This window comes from Schistocerca gregaria, chromosome 4 (genome assembly GCF_023897955.1).
Source record: "Schistocerca gregaria isolate iqSchGreg1 chromosome 4, iqSchGreg1.2, whole genome shotgun sequence".
Taxonomy (NCBI): Eukaryota; Metazoa; Arthropoda; class Insecta; order Orthoptera; family Acrididae; genus Schistocerca; species Schistocerca gregaria.
The window spans coordinates 524,355,520-524,377,830 of record NC_064923.1 but is presented as its reverse complement, the minus strand read 5'-3'; the positions used below and the strand labels follow the sequence as shown (position 1 = coordinate 524,377,830).

Below are 22,311 nucleotides of genomic sequence, written 5' to 3'. Positions count from 1 at the left end.
AGTTTCAGGACAAGGAGAATATGAGGACTGCCCTCTGAAAACTTCGCATCATACAGTAATCACTTGGAGTCCTGGTACAGCGGTTTAATTGGTCACGGAGGAATTCTTCAACCTCATTCAGTTGAACTACAGCTTTATTCCCAACGACCTCGCTGTTGCTGAGACGTTAACGTATAACTCCCCTCCATTTTCATTCCGTTTAGGGATCACTAGAGATGGAGGATTAGCTCGTCTTGGACGAAGTTGGGGAAAGAAATTCCCCTAGTCTTCGGTGAATAAACAGTTATGGCATTCACTTTAAGTGACAGAAAGATAATCTTGCTCCTTCGTACTGCGAAAGCTGTGTCTCACAACTGCGCGTCTTCGCCTAGCATTGGAACTGCAGTCTTATGCGAAACACACCTGAGGAATGTCAACATTGGTGAAGTGCAATAAACAATTTTAGCGTCACCGTACCTGATCTGTGGGAGAAGTTTGCAATTTTGCACACGAAAGCGCACTAAGAACTCGACTACATATAGATCAAATAATGTCATTACGTTTTTTGGTATGAACCACGTCACAAGACATTCTGTACAAAATGTGTTCTGAGTATGACATTCTACTGTAGTACTAACATTCGAGAGCTGAAATTATTCTTTCTGCAGATGATTGCGTTCAAGATAACCGACAGTACTATTGTCTGGTTGAACACTGTTAAAAAACGATGCCAGTAGGAGTGATTGTCCACAAAATGATTTCTGTTGGAACGTTTTTGTCCTTGTCTTTCTCCAACCATTTACTGGAGCAATAAAAACTTACAAGGGGATAGCAGGATCCCCGTACTGGGGCTAGTCAGGAGGATGACGTCATTAGGCAAAACAAACTGAATGTTCTTCCAGTCGGTGCGTGGAATGTTACATACCTTAATCTGGTAAGTAGTGTAATGTATCATGTTTCTATTCATGAGTTTCCGTCAACCAGAATTATTAGAGCTGGTGCAGCAGTGATCTTTCGCGCACTGTCAAATTGTTCACATGGTTATCATCTTTGATTCGCATTGATTATTATGAATAAAGATGAAATTGTTTCCGGGCTCTATAAAAACCAACGAACAACCAATTGTGAAATACACTGAAGCGCTAAAGAGTCTGGTGTAGGCATGAATATTCAAGTAGAGAGATATGTAAACAGGCAGAATACGGCGCTGCGTTCGGCAACGTCAATATAAGACAAGTGACTGGCGCAGTTTTTAGATCGGTGACTGCTGATACAGTGGTAGCTTATCAAGATTTAAGTAAGTTTGAACGTGTTGTTATAATCAGTGCACGAACGATTGCACAGAGCATCTCTGAGGTAGCGCTAGAGTGGGGATTTTCGACTACACCAATTTCACGAGTGTACAGTGAATATCAGGAATCCGGTAAAACATCAAACCTCCGACATCCTGCGGCCGGAAAAAGATCCTGCAAGAACGGGACCAACTACGACTGAGCCGGCAGGAGTGGCCGAGTGGTTCTAGGCGTTACAGTCAGGAACCGCGCGACCGCTGCGGTCGCAGGTTCGAATCCTGCCTCGGGCATGGATGTGTGTGATGTCATTAGGTTAGTTAGTTTAAGTAGTTCTAAGTTCTAGAGGACTGATGACCTCAGAAATTAAGTCCCATGGTGTTCAGAGCCATTTGAGCCAACCAACAATCGTTCAATGTTACAGAAGTCAAAGTCTTCCGCAGATTGCTGCAGATTTAAATGCTGGGCCATCAAAAAGTGTGAGCGTGAGAACCATTCAACGAAACATTATTGAATGGGCTTTCGGAGTTGAAACCTCAGTCGTGTTGATGACTGCACGACAACAAAGCTTTACGCTTCGCTTAGGCCCACCAACACCGACATTAGGCTGTTGATGATGGGAAACATGTTGCTCCGTTGGATTAGTCTCATTTCAAGCGGATGGACATGTGTGGGTATGGAGACAACTTCATGACCCCATGGATACACCTGAATCCATTCATTGTGCATTCCGACGGACTTGGGCAATTCCAGCAGGACAAAATGACACCATACACGTCCAGAATTGCTAACGAGTGGCTCCAGGAACACTCTTCTGGGTATAACACTTCCGCTGGCCACCACATAACCCAGACATGAACTTTGTATCAGGGATGCCTCCTCGTACTCTTACGGATTTATGGACAGCGCTGAGGGATTCATGGTGTCAGTTCCCTTGACCACTACTTCAGACATTAGTCGAGTCCGTCCGTCGTAAGTCCTGTTGCGGCACTTCTGCGTGTTCGCTGTGGCTCTACATGATGTTAGGCAGGTGTACCAGTTTCTTTCGCTCTTCCGTGTATATTCTGGCTAGAGTATGTCATTTGCCAATTATAATTAACTGTGTGATATATGATTCAGGAGTAAAAAATGTCTCGCCTGACAAACATGGCGAGGCTTAAAATAATTTTGAACTATCGAATTATAATTAAAAGCTGAGAATAAATTGGATTTGCAATCTTGTCATGAAATCTTTGCGTGGCGTACTAGCAGTTAATGACAAGCACCAGAATCTGTCTCAGGTGACGAGTAGTTCCTACAAATTTCGACAAATTACGCTGATGGTAAATGTCTCATTGGCGCGATTTGCACGTCACACAGATATTTACCAGCCACCGACTCTGACTTTCATGGTACATTCCAACATAATTACTTGAAGTAGACTATAACAACGAAGACAAACAAACAATCCAAAAATATTGTTAGGTTGGAAAATTATAGTGAAATCCCTGAGCTAGCAGGACATAGCGGATGCGGTTATATTCGTGGAAAAGGGCCAAAATAAGTTACTGTCAGTTGCAGTCAACATATAAACTTTATTTGTTAAGACACACAGTCACACATGCAAGAATCAAAAACTCTCAAGGTTTTAACGACAGACCTCCTTTGATTTAATTTAGATAGGCTGAAGGCCACATAGAGAAGGCCTAATCAAGGAACTGAGGTACAGGAGTCCTTGTGGAGGTTTCACTTCTTTAGAATTTTTTTTTTTTATCTTCAATATAAACAGGCTGAAATCCTTAGCTTAAGTTTTTCCCATAGAGCTCGGCTGACGGCCTCACATTAATCAAGAACAGTGTTACAGCTTAAGGCCGAGACAAAGATTATCAAAGTCTAATCTAAATAGGCTGAAAACTCGGCTGAAGGCCGCATATCAACAAAATAATTTAACGGCTTAAGGCCTTGGAAGAAGAGCTTTTAATTTGAAAAGCCTGAAGGCCTTCTCTTAAAATATTTCGTGTAAAACTCGGCTGAAGACCTCATACTAAAGAATAACAATCTTATGACTTAAGGGCAAGACAAGGATTTTGAATTTTTTAAATTAAGAGAGATTAAAACTCGGCTGTAGGCCACACACCACGTAGAAAACAATTTTTCAGCTTAAGGCCTAAAGGGATGAGTTTCTAAATTTCAACTAAAATAGGCTGAAGGCTTTATCCTAAAATGCTTCACATAACTCTCGGCTGAAGGCCATATACTTAACCCAAACAATCTCACGGCTTAAAGCCCAGACCAGAAATTTTCATTTAAGCTGGAAAACTCGGCTGAAGGCCGCATAAAAACCAGAAAATATTTCTTATGGCTTAATTTGATTTGAAAAGGCTGAAAACTTGGCTGAAGGCCATATACTAACTTGAAACCAATTTACGGCTTAAGGCCTACGCAGAAGGAATTTTCAATTTTAGTTTTGAAAGGCTGAAACCCGGCTGAAGGCCAGATACCAAACAAGAAACAATTTTTTTACGGCTTAAGACCTAAGAAGAAAGGCCTTGAAATTTTAATAAGCTAAAGCTCAGCTGAAGTCCACACGGAATACTTAAGTCCAAAAAGGAAATCACTGTAAAACACAAGAAGCAGCGCTTAGAAGTTTCCAAGTACTGGCCTCGGTAGGTAGCACTAATGCACGTTTAGGTGAGACAGGCAGCCAGACCGACAACCTCTTAATCGGAAGAAAACCCAACCGAAAGCCAGCCGACGAACCAGCCAACAAATCAGTTCTGCTCCACCCGACCAGCAAATAACAAGATGTCAATATCTCACTATTCTGTATACTGGTGCCCATTCCAGTCGAGTCAGAATAAAAGCCCACAACTACCAACAGCACCTCAGCTGTCGAACTACATACCTTGCTGGACAGCATTAACACGACAAGGAAAATACACTGCCAAAAACTATGTCAGTGACCAGGGCAGGTAACCGGAACGTCAATTGCCACAAGGCAGAAGATACCGCTGGTACACTTCATTATGAAGGAATGAATTAAATTAACTTAGTCACCACACAGGAAGACAGCTGCAATTCTAGGCGACTTCAATGCACACATGTTGTTGCTCGCAGGAATCTCCCAGAAAGCGACATCCAGGATCAAAGCAAGAGATGTGATAGCAGTTGAAGCTTGATAGTATGTGGGCGAAGAACTTCGTAGCTCTTGGAAGAAGCGCCTCACAACTCCAGCCGCGAGTGCACGCCGCCAGCGGCTCCGGCCTCACGACGCGCCAAGGAGATTTCCTCGCTGCTCTGCCCCAACCGACTGACAGCCTAGGTCCAGAAACGGTCAAAGGACCAAATACACGTCGGCCGACGAGACGACCGACCGAACGACCAACCAACGGTCGCTCCCGCTCCAGTCTCCTTCTGTTGGGCAGTTCAGGTGTGTCGCCAGAGGCCCATCCACGACTTCACTACTGCCGCATCCGGACTCAACTCCATAAACATGACGACCCAGAAATACTACCAGTCGCTCCAGAGATGGTACGACAGTGCACTTATCGAAAAGGGCTGCTGGTGTCACTCACGGCAGGTAAGGCAGGAAGTTAGTGACGCTAGTAAATGGAATTAGAAAACGAGGCAGCACTACAGTAAGAGAAGATGACAGACAATAAACGGCATGAACACGAGCAGAGCACGGCTCATACAGTACGTTAGAGAATTTAAAACGAGAAATGAGTAGCCTGAAGAAGACACAAAGGGAATTATGAAAGCGTTGCAACTAAAAGAACGGGACTTCTGTTCAGGTGTGTAAATCAAATATGAGTAATGTTGGAGTACGTTTAACAATGAATAAGGAAACTGGGAAGAAGATGAGTTATTAGGAACAGTATAGGGAACGTATTATTGTAGACGAGATAGATCCAAAGCTAACAATCGAAACAGTAGTACATGTTTATATGCTCTGTAGACCAAGAACGGATGGAAGATGCTAGGTGAGATAAAGTGAGTTATATAGGTCGTTAATAGAAACACAACTTTAATTGAGATAGGGGATTGAAATTTGATAGTAGAAAAAACTTGGAAAATTGCAGCGCTCTCTTTCTATAAATGTATATGCTGGTTACAATTGCCAGTAAGTGCTTTTCTTTTAAACTAGAGCCAAGCAATTCAGCTTTTTCTTTCTTTAAGCCCAGATCCCTAAACAAATCGTTAAGCTTGGTCTGAGAAAACAATTTGGACTGTAGACTTTCTGTGTTACAATGGAATTCATCATCATCTGGTTCATCTAAATCACATTGTACATCGGAAAATACTTCTGTTAGAATAGAAATTAAATCATCTGGTGGCTCAGGAACCGGGAAATCTACACCATGCCCTACTGGTCGGATGGCGGACGGAAGGTTAGCGTAGCTTATTACCTTACTGTTTTTCGAACTATGACAAGTAATATCAACACTGCAATAGTAGGAATCATTGGAATAATTTCTTGACTCCCTCCATATCATAGGACCAGCAAATCTAAAGGCTTTTTTTTTTCTTTTTGGGCCATTTTCTCAGAGCTTCAACACACACATAACATACCTTATGCAGCGCCCAAGATTTATCATGATCAAGTTTAGATCCAAGGTATGATACATAAACCTTTTCACAAAAACTGCACCGAGCGAGGTGGCGCAGTGGTTAGACACTGGACTCGCATTCGGGAGGACGACGGTCCAATCCCGCGTCCGGCCTTCCTGATTTAGGTTTTCCGTGATTTCCCTACATCACTCCAAGAAAATGCCGGGATGGTTCCTCTGAAAGGGCACGGCCGGGCTCGGCCGTGGTGGTCTAGCGGTTAAGGCGCTCAGTCCGGAATCGCGCGACTGCTGCGGTCGCAGGTTCGAATCCTGCCTCGGGCATAGATGTGTGTGATGTCCTTAAGTTAGTTAGGTTTAAGTAGTTCTAATTTCTAGGGGACTGATAACCACAGCAGTTAAGTCCCATAGTGCTCAGAGCCATTTGAACCATTTTTGGCACGGCCGACATCGTTCCCCATCTTTCCCTCATACGATGTGACCGATGACCTCGCTATCTGGTCTCCTTCCCCAAATAACCCAACCCAATCCACAAAAGCTGCAATGTTTAGCTGGTGTTTTTAATCACAAATTCACGACAAATATAACAAAAACTGTCAACAGATTTTTTACAACCACTATTAGACATTGTACTGAGCACATGTAATGGAAACAAGAAAGTGAGTTTAGGTTGACAGTATTCAAAAAACCATCTGTTTACACAAAAATAGAATCGACCTTTTTTTGCCATCAGGTGTTTTTCAGCAGTGCTACCAACGTCATCTACATTCATTACACCTCTTTTTTAAATTATTTTAACTATATACAAGCTGTTAAATTCTTTTAAAAATCGCTTAATTTAATAAATTTAACTGTAAAATGACAAGAAATGGTGGGTGATACAGTTTTTTAAGTATCATTTTTGTATTTATCACCCTAAAAAACATAATAACAAGGTATTTTCACCACTAAAGTTCTTCCATCTTTGGCCTGTGTTATCCAATAAATGCTCATGTCTTTAGAAACGGTATTCGAAAAATACACAATCCATCGCTAATGTTCTCATAAGAGAAACGATTTATTACTGTTTTAGATGATTTTGATGAATCTGCAAAATAATGGTCCTAACAAGGGTAACTCACTGCTTTGTCGTACCTCTTCATTCACAGCATTGCTAGAACATTTTACACATACCTAATGCACCTTGAAAATGTAGATGGCAAAAATGATTAACGCTATGCTTCAAAGATGAATTAATCTTCGTATCTCAATCTGTTTACATTAAACGATACAGGTGAGTCAAATGAAAGCGAGACAGGCGGTAAAAAAAATTATTAAACTGTTTATTATTTCAAAATAAATCGCCACAACTGAGACAAGGAGGTCAGTGCCTTCATGCAAAAATGTTTGTGGTTGCATAAGGAACCATGATAATACCCAGGCGTGCACTCTTCGTCCAAAGCAAAGCACCACGAATGCATGTCTTCAGGGCCCTAAAAACATATAAATCGCATGGAGAGAGACCGCACTGTAGGGAGGATGCGTAAGAGGTCCCCAAGGACACTTTGCACCATATCCGATTAAACTTGGCAACGAGCGGGCTCGCCCACAAGTTAGAAAGTTGTTTCGAGAATGATGTAGATGTTTTGTTTGAAAGCTAAGCGATTTATACATTTTTGGACCCCTGAAGAAAGGTATTCTTGTCCGTCGATTTTCTTCGGAAGATGAGGTGCCGATTAAGGTACAGTCACAGTTACATTGGCAACCGGAATCATTTTTTTCATGAAGGCACTGACCGTCTTGTCCCACGGTGGGATAAATGTACACACATCAAAAAAAGTTTTGCATCACCCCGGTTCCCAGAACTCCTGAAGATAGACGTTGACTGTGAATATTGTATCACAGACACAGTCCATTTAACTGTTCAGAGATGTCACTAAAACCACCCAAAGATGTAACAACCATCCACGAGCAGTGCCTATTAGACGGAGGGGGATCCAACAGCCGATCAGTTCCACTCAGTTCACTAGAAAAGAGGTACACGACTCGTATTGTCTATAATTCAACCATGCCTAGACGGTCAAAACCGCGGTTAGATAGCGTCCGCAATGTTACTTTGTGCCAGGGAGAGCTCTCAACAAGGGAAGTGTCCAGGCGTGTCGGAGTGAACCAAAGGCACGTTGTTCGGACAAGAAGGAGATATAGAAAGGCAGGAACGTCGATGACATGTCTCGCTCAGGCCGCCCAAGGGCTACTACTGCGTTGGATGACCGCTACCTACGGATTCTGGCTAGGAGAAACCCTGACAGTGACACCACCATGTTTAATAATGCTTTTCGTGCAGCCACAGGACGTCGTATTACAACTAAACTGTGAGCAAAAGGCTGCATGATGCGCAGTTTCATTCCTGACGTCCATGGCGAGGTCCATCATTGTAACCACGACTCCATGCAGCGCGGTACAGATGGGTCCAACAATATGCCGAATGGACCGCTCAGGATTGGCGTCACGTTCTCTTCACCCATGAGTGTCGAATATGCCTTCAACAAGACAATCGTCGGAGACATGTTTGGAGGAAAGCCGGTCAGGCTGAACGCCTTAGCCACTGTCCAGTGAGTGCAGCAAGGTGGAGGTTCCCTGGTGATTTGGGATGGCATTATACGGGGCCGACGTACGCCGCGGGTGGTCATGGAAGGTGCCGTAACGGTTGTACGATACGTGAATGCCATCCTCTGACCGATAGAGCAACCATATCGGCAGCAAACTGTCAAGGCATTCGTCTTCACGGACGACAATTCGCGTCTCCATCGTGCACATATTGTGAATGACTTCCTACAGGATAACGACATCGCTCGACTAGAATGGTCAGCATGTTCTCCAGACATGAATCCTATTGAACATGCCTGGGGTGGATTGAAAAGGGCTATTTATGGGCGCCGTTACCTACCAACCTGTGTGAGGGATCACGCCGAATCGCCGTTGAGGAGTGGAACAATGTGGACCAACAGTGCCAAGATTAACTTGTGGACAGTATTCCACGACGAGAACAGGCATGTGGAAGTGTCACATACAATGTTTGGTTTAGATGAGAGAAAAAAGGCGGCAATGACGTTTATGTCGAGCTCTATTCCAGTTTTCTGTACACGTCCCATAACTCTCGGAATCAAGGTGATGAAAAATTTCTTTCGATGTTTGTATTAACAGTTGTGGCGATTACGTTTGAAATGTTAAACAGATTTGTCTCATTTTCCTGTTACTGCTCCTTGTTGCTATAAATTGTAGCACTGTGGGGGAAAGGGGAGATTATTATGCCCATTCAGTCGGTCTACCTTCCACACATGCAGACGCACAGACACACACACACACACACACACACACACACACACACACACACACACAAACACCAGAAGACATGGGCTCATTACAGCGTACACACCATCAGCGAACATGTAAGTGATTAGAGTTGTAATACTGTGTGACAGGCAGAATTGTCACCAGAGTGCATTCGTGTTGTTCTTGTTTACTGTTGTTACCAGGCCTGGTAGGGTTATAAGGAGCGACATATGCTAGTCATCACTGTAAAGCACACAGAAGACATGTCTACATCTATATCCATCCTCTGCAATCCACCATACGGTGTGTGGTGGAGGATACCTCGTACCACAACTAGCCTCTTCTCTCCCTGTTCCACTCCCAAACAGAACGAGGGAAAAATGACTGCCTGTATGCCTCTGTACGAGCCCTAATCCCTCTTATCTTATCTTTGTGGTCTTTCCGCGAAATGTAAGTTGGCAGCAGTAAAATTGAACTGCAGTCAGCCTCAAATGCTGGTTCTCTGAATTTCCTCAGTAGCGATTCACGAAAAGAACGCCTCCTTGTCTCTAGAGACACCCACCCGAGTTCCTGAAGCATTTCCGTAACATTCGCGTGCTGATCAAACCTACCAGTAAAAATCTATCAGCCCGTCTCTGAATTGCTTCCATGTCCTTCCTCAACCCGACCTGATAGGGATCCCAAGCGCTCGAGCAGTACTCAAGAATAGGTCGTATCAGTGTTCTATAAGGGGTCTCCTTTACAGATGAACCACATCTTCCCAAAATTCTACCAATGAACCGAAGACGACTATCCGCCTTCCCCACAACTGCCATTACATGCTCGTCCCACTTCATATCACTCTGCAGTGTTACGCCCAAATATTTAAGCGACATGACTGTGTCAAGTGCTACACTACTAATGGAGTGTTTAAACATTGTAGGATACTTTTTCCTATTCATCTGCGTTAATTTACATTTATCTATATTTAGAGTTAGCTGCCATTCTTTACACCAATCACAAATCCTGTCCAAGTCATCTTGTATCCTCCTACAGTCACTCAAAGACGACACCTTCCCGTACACCACAGCATCATCAGCAAACAGAGGCACATGGCGATCCACCGTATCCAAAAGATCATTTATGTAGATAGAAAACAACAGCGGACCTATTACATTTCCCTGGGGCACTCCAGATGATACCCTCATCCCCGATGAACACTCACCACCATGGACAACGTACTGGATTCTATTACCTAAGAAGTCTTCGAGCCACTCACATACTTGGGAACCAATCCCATATGCTCGTACCTTAGTTAGGAGTCTGCTGTTTGGCTGTAGGGAAACAGCATACTCACGCCCAATAAAATTCACATCAGTCTTTCCATTGTGTGCCAGCCTAGTCCGCTGTAACTAGCTCTGACGTTATAAATGTTGGGCAATATTTTTTGATTATGAATCCCAGACAATCTCCTAATTCCTCAGAGCTTTAGGCTGTAGCTATAATTGTATTTCTCAGATGAAGTGGGCACTAGGAATTCTAGTTACAGGCTTCACGTTTTAATAATCACTTTCTGGTTGCCAATATTGAAGTTAGAGAGCCAGTGTTGAGAACGGCAAACAACAGCATATAAATAAATAATAGGAACATTTTTATAACAAATATTCCACCCACCACATCTGTTGCTAATCGGCCGGGAAAGACAAAACATTTAATATACAATTATTCCACCCGCCACCCCACATATGGTGCATCGTCCGGGAAATACAAAACATATATTCACAAATAATTCCACCCGTCGCCCCACATATGATGCATCGGCCAGGAAAGAAAGTGAGTAAAAGTGAAAGTGATTTTTAAATATTCGGATTCGGGAGTGAAATGCGACACACAACTGAGTAATAGAACAGTGATAGTGTTACGTGTGTAAGTGGACGACGCAATTGGATTAACAACGCATCTGGAATGACGGAGCTGGCACTGAGTCCAGCGGCGCTGCCGACATCGCGAGAAGCCAGTTTCGCCTCACCGCAGTCGTCCGCCTGAGCAACCGGAGCCCCGCCTGCAGTTGCGGCCACGCAAACACTCAGCAGCCGTCGAAGTGCCGTCTGCAGTTCAACGCGCCACGTCGCATCAGTAATCCTGGTACGCCGCGCCGGCAACGCCATACGTCGTGCAGAAGGAACTAAGTTAAGTGAAAAGCTGTTAAAAATTTTACTAACCTGCACTAAAAAAACGGTCGGCGACGGAACCGCGAAAAGAAACTGAGGTTAAACTTAAATCATAACCTATGTCTGTTGAGGGATCTGTAAATCCAGACAACGTTTCAAGTGTAAATATGCATGAAAATAGTAATGTTAAAGTGAAATATGAAGTGTTGTCTCCTGACAGTAGTGTGAAAAGGGGCAATGATTCAATAATAGAGACCCCTGTAGTAAAGCAGAAATCATAAATTGTTAATTTGTTGGATGATAGTTTCTCTGATGAATTAAAAATGAAACAGTCATCAGAAATGGTAGAGTTTAAGAAAGAGAAGTTAGATATTACTGATCAATCAGAAGTTTCATTTAGTTTTGATGATTCTGGTATTGGAGCTAGTTTTTCGTCACCTGAGTGTGATAAAAAGCTAGCTAATGAGCAACCCAAAGATACTGGGGCTATTGATTTAAATGTTATATTACAAGCAATAGTTACCAGTAATGCTGACTTAAAGTCTGAAATAACTGAGGTCAAAAGCAGTAATGCGAAAATGTCAGCCAGTAATGCTAAAATGACCGCTGAATTAAAGTCTGAAATAACTGAGGTCAAAAACAGTAATGCTGGATTAAAGTATGAGATTGTGGCCAGCCAAACTAATTTTAATAAGCGATTGGAGGCAATGGACAATACCTTCAAGGCTTGTTGCAATAAGTTGAAAGAGGATCTGGACAGTTTGAACTATAAAATTGATTACAACCATGAGGATATTAAGAAAAAGGTTGCTCAACAATTTTTTGAAATGTATAAAACAGTAAAATTCGAAGTTGCTGAGGTTCGCAAAGACTTCCAAATCGTAGTTGCGAAGCTGGAGCACAAGTTAACAGAAAAGATCGAGGCGAAATCTGAACTGTGCTCAGATAGGTTTAAAGATGTTAATATAAAAGTAAACATATATCAAGCAGAAGTAGATGCAATCAAAACTGATGCTACTCATCACGTAATAACAGAAATGGTAATAACACTAGTAGTAATTTTAAGATCGAGCAGAATGGCAATGTAAACATCAGAACAGTAAATGTTCGCCGTCCTAAGAGAGGTAGGAATTGGAGAAATAATTATCAGAACCAACAATGGAATCAAAATGATAGTAATTTTGTTCCGAACAAAATTATGCAGGTAAACAACAGTGCGGAAAGCAATGCTGTGCCAGGTAACTGTAATGGAAATGAAGGAAACCGTAGTACGCCGAGGGAGGAAAACTAGTTTCCGTCTATGAGGACACTGGTGCTCACCAGGCGGTTACTTTTCCTAAGCCAGTAATTACAGTAATTGGTAAGACAGATCAGGATACTTAGACTGAACATGTGGATGAGTGATCGGTAGCATCTAAGGATACAGCAGAATTAAAAAAATGGTTCAAATGGCTCTGAGCACTATGGGACTCAACTGCTGTGGTCATTAGTCCCCTAGAACTTAGAACTACTTAAACCTAACTAACCTAAGCACATCACACACATCCATGCCCGAGGCAGGATTCGAACCTGCGACCGTAGCAGTTGCACGGTTCCGGACTGCGCGCCTAGAACCGCGAGACCGCCGCGGCCGGCACAGCAGAATTATTAGATCACTCACAGTATTTAATAGAGACCGTGTTAGAGACACTTTCTAAGTGGGAAGAGGAAGAGAAGGCGCAGCAGTGTAACGGTAGGGAGGAACCACAAAACACTGCATTGTCAGGTGAAGAAGCAGAAGAAATTAATGCCTATATGTACGATGAGGATGATGTGCTCTTATCTAAAGTTCCTGTGCAGGATTTTGATACTGTACTAATAGATTTATGACAGGAGGTAAGTGAGAATGTAGAGGATAGCTTGTTTGGGGTCGATGAACCCAGTAGCTGTGACCAGTTGTCACTTGAGAAGGAACCCGACGATAATAGTGAAAGTGGTTTAGCTCTAACTAGTGTTATGCCCGGTCTGGAGGCGCAGAATCGTTCAGACTACAGTAATTTGGGTCATGTTCAGCAAACTAAATGTAATGAAGTCGTGCAGTGTTTCGGTTTGAAGTTAATAGTCCGACTGGAAAAGGCAGCTGGAAATGTAATTCAGGAAACCCCTACACACTTTGATATAATGTAATGAAAACAGATGTCGATCACTTTAGTTGGAGACAAATCCAAAAGGAACTATTGAATGAGTTTGAGGAACCACCTGTACAAACTAGAATCAGCCACCCTATAATAATAGTGAATATGTTGGGCATCAAAGTACGTTGCCTCTTAGACAGTGGAAGTGAGGTGAGTGCAATATCTCAGTCCTTATTTGATGCATACCTGGTAAAGACAAACTTACAGTAATGAGGCTATCAGGACTAAGAATAATTGGTACTACTGGCAAGGTGTAAAAAACGGTAAAGCAAGAAGTTTTGCTGCCCTTCGATATTAATGATAATTTAATTGATCATCCATGCTTAATCGTAAACAATCTCAGTATTGAGGTTTTAATTGGCATAGATTTTTTGTCGAAATTTCAGAGTGTTGTTGACTTTGAAAGAAACCAGTTAAAATTGGTCTTGCCGATAACCGGAGTAATTACGGTACCTTTTATTGATAAACATGTAGTTAGGCTAGAGTAACCTAAGAGTAAAAAGCTATTAGGTCTCAGGAACGTGATCGACCTAAAGAAGTTCATAGGTAGTAAATGAATTCTGTAGGGAGGAGGTTGTTCTGTAATCTCTACACAGTGTGGCAGCTGTGCAGTCCCAGCTGTGTGAGATATTTCCTTTCAGGTCTCACTCATTCTTTATCTTTCCTATCTACCAAAGTTTCGACTCCTTCTTTGCAATACTAAAATTTTCTGTCATGGCTATCAAGCCATGAGTTCTGTAACCATTCTATCCACCGATTAGTGAAGAAAATATCTAATGTGACAATCCTAACAGTGACATAAACAATGGAGAAGTATGATGTAATTAAGATACAAAGGTATTTGAGTAACAAGTATGTATAGAACCCTGGTAATATTATAAGTACACAGTTGTTGTTTTATTGGAAATGTTCCACCAACAGTAATTTAAAAAGATACACAAATTCGTGTACAAGCAGGATCTGAAATGGCAGTGAAACCTATTGTATGCTGTACAGCTTACTAATTAATAGTAGAAAGCACATTGTTTAGTGTTATGAAAAATATGCAGATGAGTTGTAAGAATGAACATACCTTGTGTAGCAAGGAATTGCAGTGTAATGGAAATGAACAGTGTTTGTGGTTGAGACGTGAAGGACACGCTCTTGAAATATTTATAAGGTTGGAGCTGGCTGTTATTTGGTGTAGTGTGTGACAGAACACACCTAAACGTATTGAGGTTATGAGTTGGAGGCGTAAATGCGACCATAGGTACCCTTATGTTAGATGAGACAGAGCAGCTAATGGTGTACTATAGGTTTAAGGAATTTAGCATTACGCTCGTCCATAATTACTTAATACACTTTAGTGGTAGGTCGAGAGAGACTACCTGTGGTTTCAGCGTCCGATCGAGTAGAAATGGATTGCCACGTGAGCAAAGTGATCAGCTGCAAAACACTACAGATATGAAATAAATGTGCTATCCTATGCGTTACATTTTTTTAATAGTGTGAGTGTTAAATAAGTACATACACTAGCAACATAATTGAGTAACATAATGGCAGACGTGAAACATTATTTATAGCTCAGCATAAATACACTTCGATGAAGTAAGTACATAATTACAGATGTGGAACTGACAAAGCAGCAGAGGACCAATAAGTGGATGTTGAAGTCTTCTACACGTAGTGTGTTTTGAACACTCATAACTGTACTATTACCACAAGTTACTCACATATACAAAGAAGCTGAGAAGACAACTACTAATCAAATATACTCATACTATCTCTAAGAATAAGGTAATCGAAGATGAGTCAGCTAAGTAAATAAAATACAAATGTATCAAGAATGTACCGAACATTGGTTCAGTGTTCTGGCCCAGAAATAATAAATTCAAAATTATATAGGATTTATGATTGTATGCCTTGGGCACAAATTTTCTCTAGTACCTGACTAACAGCGTTTTGAGCCATTTGTTTATCGATTTTATGACAGTTAAGTAACCGCAAGAGTAAAATTGGAAAAGTTCTATTAACTTTGTTCCAGTAACATATTGAAAGATAAAATGTATATATCCCCATTTCATTGTGACCCACCCTTAGATATTAAGTGAACAGAGTCTGAGGCACTCTTTTTGTTTGTTCTTCAGGACAAACCAGATGATGGCAGCCTGGTAGCTGCGTGAAAGCGTGGAGTGACTTGGACACAACTCACAGTGACCCCTCCCCTTTCCCATGTAATTTAGAGTGAACCTGAAGGACGCACACCATAGCAACTTCCCCTCCTCTACCCTTGTGAATGGAAGTGTGGAACGCCAGCCAAAGCGGCTACAACCACATGTGTAAAAATGAAATTGTCATGATTTGTGAAATTTTCTTTCAGGTTTAGAAAAGACTGCTAAGATATAATTATCTGTTTCTTTGACTTTGTGATTGTAAAAATGTATTTAATGGATTTAAGATTTTCATAATTTTACATATTTTATGTGTTTGTCTGTCTAAGGCAATATGTATGCCAAAGTGTTTCATTGATTTTGCTTAAATTTTGAGTGATAATGTTGCTTATTAGGCAGTGAACATGCCAGCAATTTAAATAATTGAAGTAGGTAATAAGTTTTCTTTTAATATTTCTATATGTTTACATTTCAATTTTAATTTTCATAGGCAGCTAAGCTGTTCTCTTGCTCCCTTTTTGTAATTAATTTTTTTCACACTTACATTCAAAAAGTTTGTCTCCTATGCCATAATCTCGTAGAACAGACAATAACTTCCTCCTAGGAACCCGGTCATATGCCTTTCTAGATCTATAAAGCATAGATAGAATTCCCTGTTCCACTCATAACACTTCTCCATTATTTGCAGTAAGCTAAAGATCTGGTCCTGACAACCTCTAAGAGGCATAAACCTACACTGATTTTCATCCAATTGGTCCTCAAATAATACTCGCACTTTCCTTTCAACAATACCTGAGAAGATTTTACTCACAACGCTGATTAAACAGATACCTTTGTAGTTGTTAAAATCTTTTCTGTTTCCATGTTTAAAGATTGATGTGATTACTGCTTTTGTCCAGTCTGATGGAACCTGTCCCGACTCCCAGGCCATTTCAATTATCCTGTGTAGCCATTTAAGACCTGACATTCCACTGTATTTGATGAGTTCCGACTTAATTTCATCCACTCCAGCTGCTTTGTTGCACTGCAACCTATTGACCATTTTCTTCACTTCCTCAAATGTGATCGTATTTCTGACATCATTCCTATCCCATTCTACCTCGAAATCTGAAACAATTACTGATCGTATTTTCACCTACATTGAGCAACTCTTCAAAATATTCCTTCCATCTGCCCAAGGCATCCACAGGATTCACCAGCAGTTTACCTGACCTGTCCAAAATACTTGTTATTTCCTTCTTACCTCCCATTCGAAGACTGCTAATTACACTCCAGAATGGTTTTCCAGCAGCTTGACCCATAGTCTCCAACCTGTTTACAGGTCTTCCCAAGATTTCTTCTTGGATGCTGCAATTATCAGTTTGGCTTTGTTTCTTTCTTCAACATAACTTTCTCTGTCTACCTGAGTTCGAGTATGATACACTTTCTTTTTCCTTTTACAGACTGTCTTGACTGTGTCATTCCACCAAGCAGTTTGCTTCTTCCTGCTTTTACACACTACTGTTCCAAGACATTCTTTAGCTACTTCTAGTACTGTGTCCCTGTACCTTGTCCATTCCTTTTCCGCCGGCTGCGGTGGTCTAGCGGTTCTAGGCACGCAGTCAGGAACCGCGCGACTGCTACGGTCGCAGGTTCGAATCCTGCCTCGGGCATGGATGTGTGTGATGTCTTTAGGTTAGTTAGGTTTAAGTAGTTCTAAGTTCTAGGGGACTGCTGACCAGAGTAGTTAAGTCCCATAGTGCTCAGAGCCATTTGAACCATTTTGAACCATTCCTTTTCCAATTTCTGTAATTGACTACATTCAACTAACTGGTACCTTTCTGAGATAGCTGTTATGTACTTGTGCCTGATTTCCTTATCCTAAAGTTTCTCCGTTCTTATCCTCCTACATATGGACCTGACCACCTGCACTTTTGGCCTCACAATCCCAATTTCACTGCAGATTAAATAATGATCTGTGTCATCAAAGAATCCCCTGAATACACGTGTGTCCCTCACAGCCTTCCTGAATTCCTGATCTGTTATTATATAGTCAATGACAGATCTGGTTCCCCTGCCTTCCCAAGTATACCGGTGAATGTTCTTATGTTTAAAAAAGGAGTTTGTGATTACTAAGCCCATACTGGCACAGAAATCCAAGAGTTGTTTCCCGTTCCTGTTGGCCTCCATATCCTCTCCAAATTTACCCATAATTTTTCATACCCTTCTGTTCGATTTCCAATCCTGGCGTTAAAATCACCCATGAGCAGAACACTGTCCTTGTCCTTTACTCTAACAACTACATCAATTAGTGCCTTATACAAACTATCCATCTTATCTTGATCTGTCCTATTTTCTTGCTAGACACTGTCAAATCTACCCATATCAGTCATTCGTTTACATACCTTATTGCAACTACGCTGGGTTCCATTTCTTTCCTGATGTAAAGCCCTATACCCCATTGTGCTATTCCTGCTTTGACTCCTGACAGGTCGACCTTGTATTCTCCCACTTCCTCTTCTTTCTCACCCCTTACCCGAATGTCACTAACAGCTAAAATGTCCAGCCCCATCTTACTTGCAGCCTCTGCCAGCTCTACCTTCTTCCCAGGGTAGCCCCCATTGATATTAATAGCTCCCCATCTCATTACCATTTGTTTGCCAAGTCGTATCTTAGAAGTCCCTGGTTTGTCCGTTAGAGGTGGAACTCCGTCACCTCCAAAGGTCAGAGGCATTTTGCTCTGATTGTTGCCAGCATCATATTTAAAGTACCAGGGAAGCAGGTTGCTAGCCTTATTTGCCCCCAGTCCCATTGGGTATTACCCCTAACGGTTGAGGGACTAAGCGGTGGATTTGGTAGTGTTTGCCGTATGAGCACAAAGGTGGCCATGACTCAGAATATGTCTGACATGCGCTGCCTTATTCCAAAGTAACTGGTATCCTGACTGTCGGGACCACTTACTTGGCTAATCATACATTGCCCGTGGTTCCTGAATTAGGACATGATTACAGGAACTCACACCATGAACCACAAGCAATTAAAGGTCTTTACATGGATAGTCAGGTATCAGTTAGAGTTGATGGTAAATTGAGTTCATGGTTCAGAGTAGTTTCAGGGGTAAGGCAAGGCTGCAACCTGTCGCCACTGTTGTTCATATTATTTATGGGTCATATGTTGAAAACAATAGACTGGCTGGGTGAGATTAAGACATGTGAACACAAAATAATCAGTCTTGCATATGCGGATGACTTAGTTGTGATGGCAGATTCGATTTAAAGTTTGCAAAGTAATAATTCAGAGCTAGATCATAAATGTAAGGACTATGGTATGAAGATTAGCATCTCCAAAACGAAAGTAATGCCAGTGGGAAAGAAATATAAACGGATTGAGTGCCAAATAGGAGGAACAAAGTTAGAACAGGTGGATGGTTTCAAGTACTTAGGATGCTTATTCTCACAGGATGGCAACATAGTGAAAGAACTGGAAGCGAGGTGTAGCAAAGATAATGCAGTGAGCGCTCAGCGACGATCTACTCTCTTCTGCACAAAGGAAGTCAGTGCCAAGACTAAGTTATCTGTGCACCGTTCAATCTTTCTACCAACTTTGTTGTATGGGAGCGTAAGCTGGGTGGATTCAGGTTACCTTATCAACAAGGTTGAGGTTACGGACATGAAAGTAGCTAGGATGATTGCAGGTAGTAGCAGATGGGAACAATGGCAGGAGGGTGTCCACAATGAGGAAATCAAAGAAAAACTGGGAATGAACTCTATAGATGTAGCAGTCACGATGAACAGGCTTAGATGGTGGGATCATGTTACACGCATGTGAGAAGAAAGGTTACCCAAGAGACTCATGGGTTCAGCAGTAGAGGGTAGGAGGAGTCGGGGCAGACCAAGGAGAAGGTACCTAGATTCGGTTAAGAATGATTTTGAAGTAATAGGTTTAACATCAGAAGAGGCACCAATGTTGGCACTGACTAGGGGATCATGGAGGAATTGTATAATGGGGCTATGCTCCAGACTGAACGCTGAAAGGCATAATCACTCTTAAATGATGATGATGATGATTACATTAAAAAAAATTAAGTAGAGGCTGATGTAGGGAAGCAGCATACTCACGCCTTATAAAATTCACATCAGTCTTTCCATTGTGTGCCAGCCTAGTCTGTTGTAACTAGCTGTGATGTCATAAATGTTGTGCAATACTTTAAAAATCAAGTAAATAACCTGAAACGTTTCTAGCATGTCAGGAGTAATACTAAATCAATATGTAGTGAATATCAGTTCAATAACTTTAACCATTTTCGAAATTTTGACATTCTTCTGTAAAAATCATTGGCGCAACAAAAAAGAGCTAGAAACTTAAAAGATTATATTTAGATTCCTTTTGCATTATAATTTAGTAGAAGCAGTATTCTGGATCTCACAAATTAAAATTTTAGTTGTAATTTATGATTTTTCGGGTTTTTGTCTTAGAAATTAAGGAAGCAAGACAGATTAAGTATGCGAATAAATAAGGCTAGGATGTTTAAATTTAAGTAGAAAGGAAATCCGCTATAATCATAAAGATGTAAGAAGTTTCAACTGAATAACTATAAAACTATAGCGATAGCATATCTCCAAAGAGCAAGTTCAGAGATAGTTTACTGCGTGTAGTGGAATTAAATTAATGCTCTCGCCCAAAATATTTGATTTAGCCACATCAGACTTTTATTATGATTACTTACCTGTATGCTAACTGCACATTTAAATTGGGAGCTTCATCAGCCATCAGCAAAGGAAGCAATGATTTATTCGATAACTTCAGTGGTGCATTACTAGCCCAGCCGCTACTTGGGAGAGTGGATTTGATCAGGTGTTCCCTTAGCCGACCGCACCGCGGCTTTATGTATAAGAACTCTGCGCAATAGAGGAAGGCCCCAGTTCTCTCCAGATGCTGATTAGCGCACCACCTGTGCCGGGTGTCGCATCGCATCTGTACCATTGCTATAAACAGCCTGGGATGCTGTAATAAGTTACTTGGGATACGATAACCATGAAATCGTTTTCGAGTGAAGTGTTAATTCTGGAATGACTTTAATGATCTGTCTTCAGTTTGCCTATGTCGTATTTTCGCGAGCCGCCGCTGGACGATTATTTAGCATGGCGTTTGATGAACATTATCATCGAATCATGGCGACCATTCACTTAAACATTTAATTTCAACAGTTGTAATTGCATCAGCGCTTAACACTCTGAACTGCTCTGGTAGTTGGATTGTGTGGCTTCTTTTTCGTCTGTGACTTTCAGAATATAGTGAACATTTTAGAGAGAATGGCTTTTTGATTATGAATCCCAGACAATCTCATAATTCCTCAGAGCTATAAGCTGTAGTTATAATTGTATTTCTCAGATAAAGTGGGCACTAGAAATTCTAATTACAGGCTTCACGTTTTGATCATCACTTTCTGGTTGCCCATACTGTAGTTAGAGAGCCAGTGTTGAGAACGGCAAACAACAGCATATAAATAAATAATAGGAACATTTTATAGCAAATATTCCACCCACCGCCCCACATATGTTGCTAATCGGCCGGTAAAGAGAAAACATTTAATATACAATTATTCCAACCGCCGCCCCACAGAGCTCTGAGTCAAACACTTTCCGGAAGTCAAGGACTATGGCATCTGTCTGATACCCTTCATCCATGGTTCGCAAGATATTGTGTGAAAAAAGGGCAAGTTGCGTTTCGCAGGAGCGATGCTTTCTAAAGCCGTGCTGTCTCAAGGAAATTCATTACATTCGAACTGAGAATATGTTCGAGAATCTTGCAACAAACCGATGTCAAGGATATTGGTCTGTAATTTTGAGGGTCCGTCCTTCTACCCTTCTTATAAACAGGCGTAACCTGCGCTTTTTTACGGTCGCTCGGGACTTTACGTTTGGCAAGAGATAAATGCAAGCTAAGTAAGGAACCAATGCAGTAGAGTACTCTCTCTAAAACCGAATTGGAATCCCATCAGGACCTGGCGATTTATTTATTTTCAACCCATTCAGCTGCTTCACAACCCCAGGGATGTCTATCACTATTTCTTCCATACGGGAATCTGTACGAGATTCACAATCACATTCTACTTCGACCTCAGGAGACACAATATTTTTGTCAACTGCAATGAAGACACCACCTACTACAGCATCTAATCTGTCTTTCCGAGACACGTTCAAACCCTCACTAAATATTTCAGAACTTCCTATCTCAGGACTCAGCCAGGTCTCAGTCCCGAGAATAATTTGCACACCACACGTTTCCTGGAGGGCAGTAAATTCAGGAACTTCATTCTGAACACTCTGAAAATTTACTGCTAATATCTTGATAGCTGAAGTGTCTTTACATTGAGTGCGTCCTGATTTCCCTGCCTTGTACTTTTGTCAGACAGCATTATCAGCAGCTGAAAGAGGTTGAAAGGGGCTCTTTGTGGGTCTTCAATTGGCCGATTTGCCGGCTGGTCAAATAGCACAATATTCAGCTTTGAGAACTGCTTGGGAATTGAGGGTAGGTATATTCGTCATCAAGGTGTCGGCAGTCCACGTGCGATCGCCACTAGGTGAGGTTGCCGTATTGTGCACCGAGGATATCCAACACCTTTACAGCTGCCCCTATAAACTGGTAACAAGTAAAGCACTCACTACAACAATTTGTGTTATTTCGCAGCATTGGTCAGCGACCAGCAGCAGCCAGAATAGGTAACTGCC

General features: G+C 41.7%; 1 protein-coding gene across 1 annotated transcript in view; it reads right to left on the bottom strand.

The window, feature by feature from the left end:
- LOC126268032 (uncharacterized) overlaps positions 1 to 22,311 on the bottom strand; it is a 107,329-nt gene that overhangs the window by 63,168 nt on the left and 21,850 nt on the right. The gene's annotated exons all lie outside the window — the stretch shown is intronic.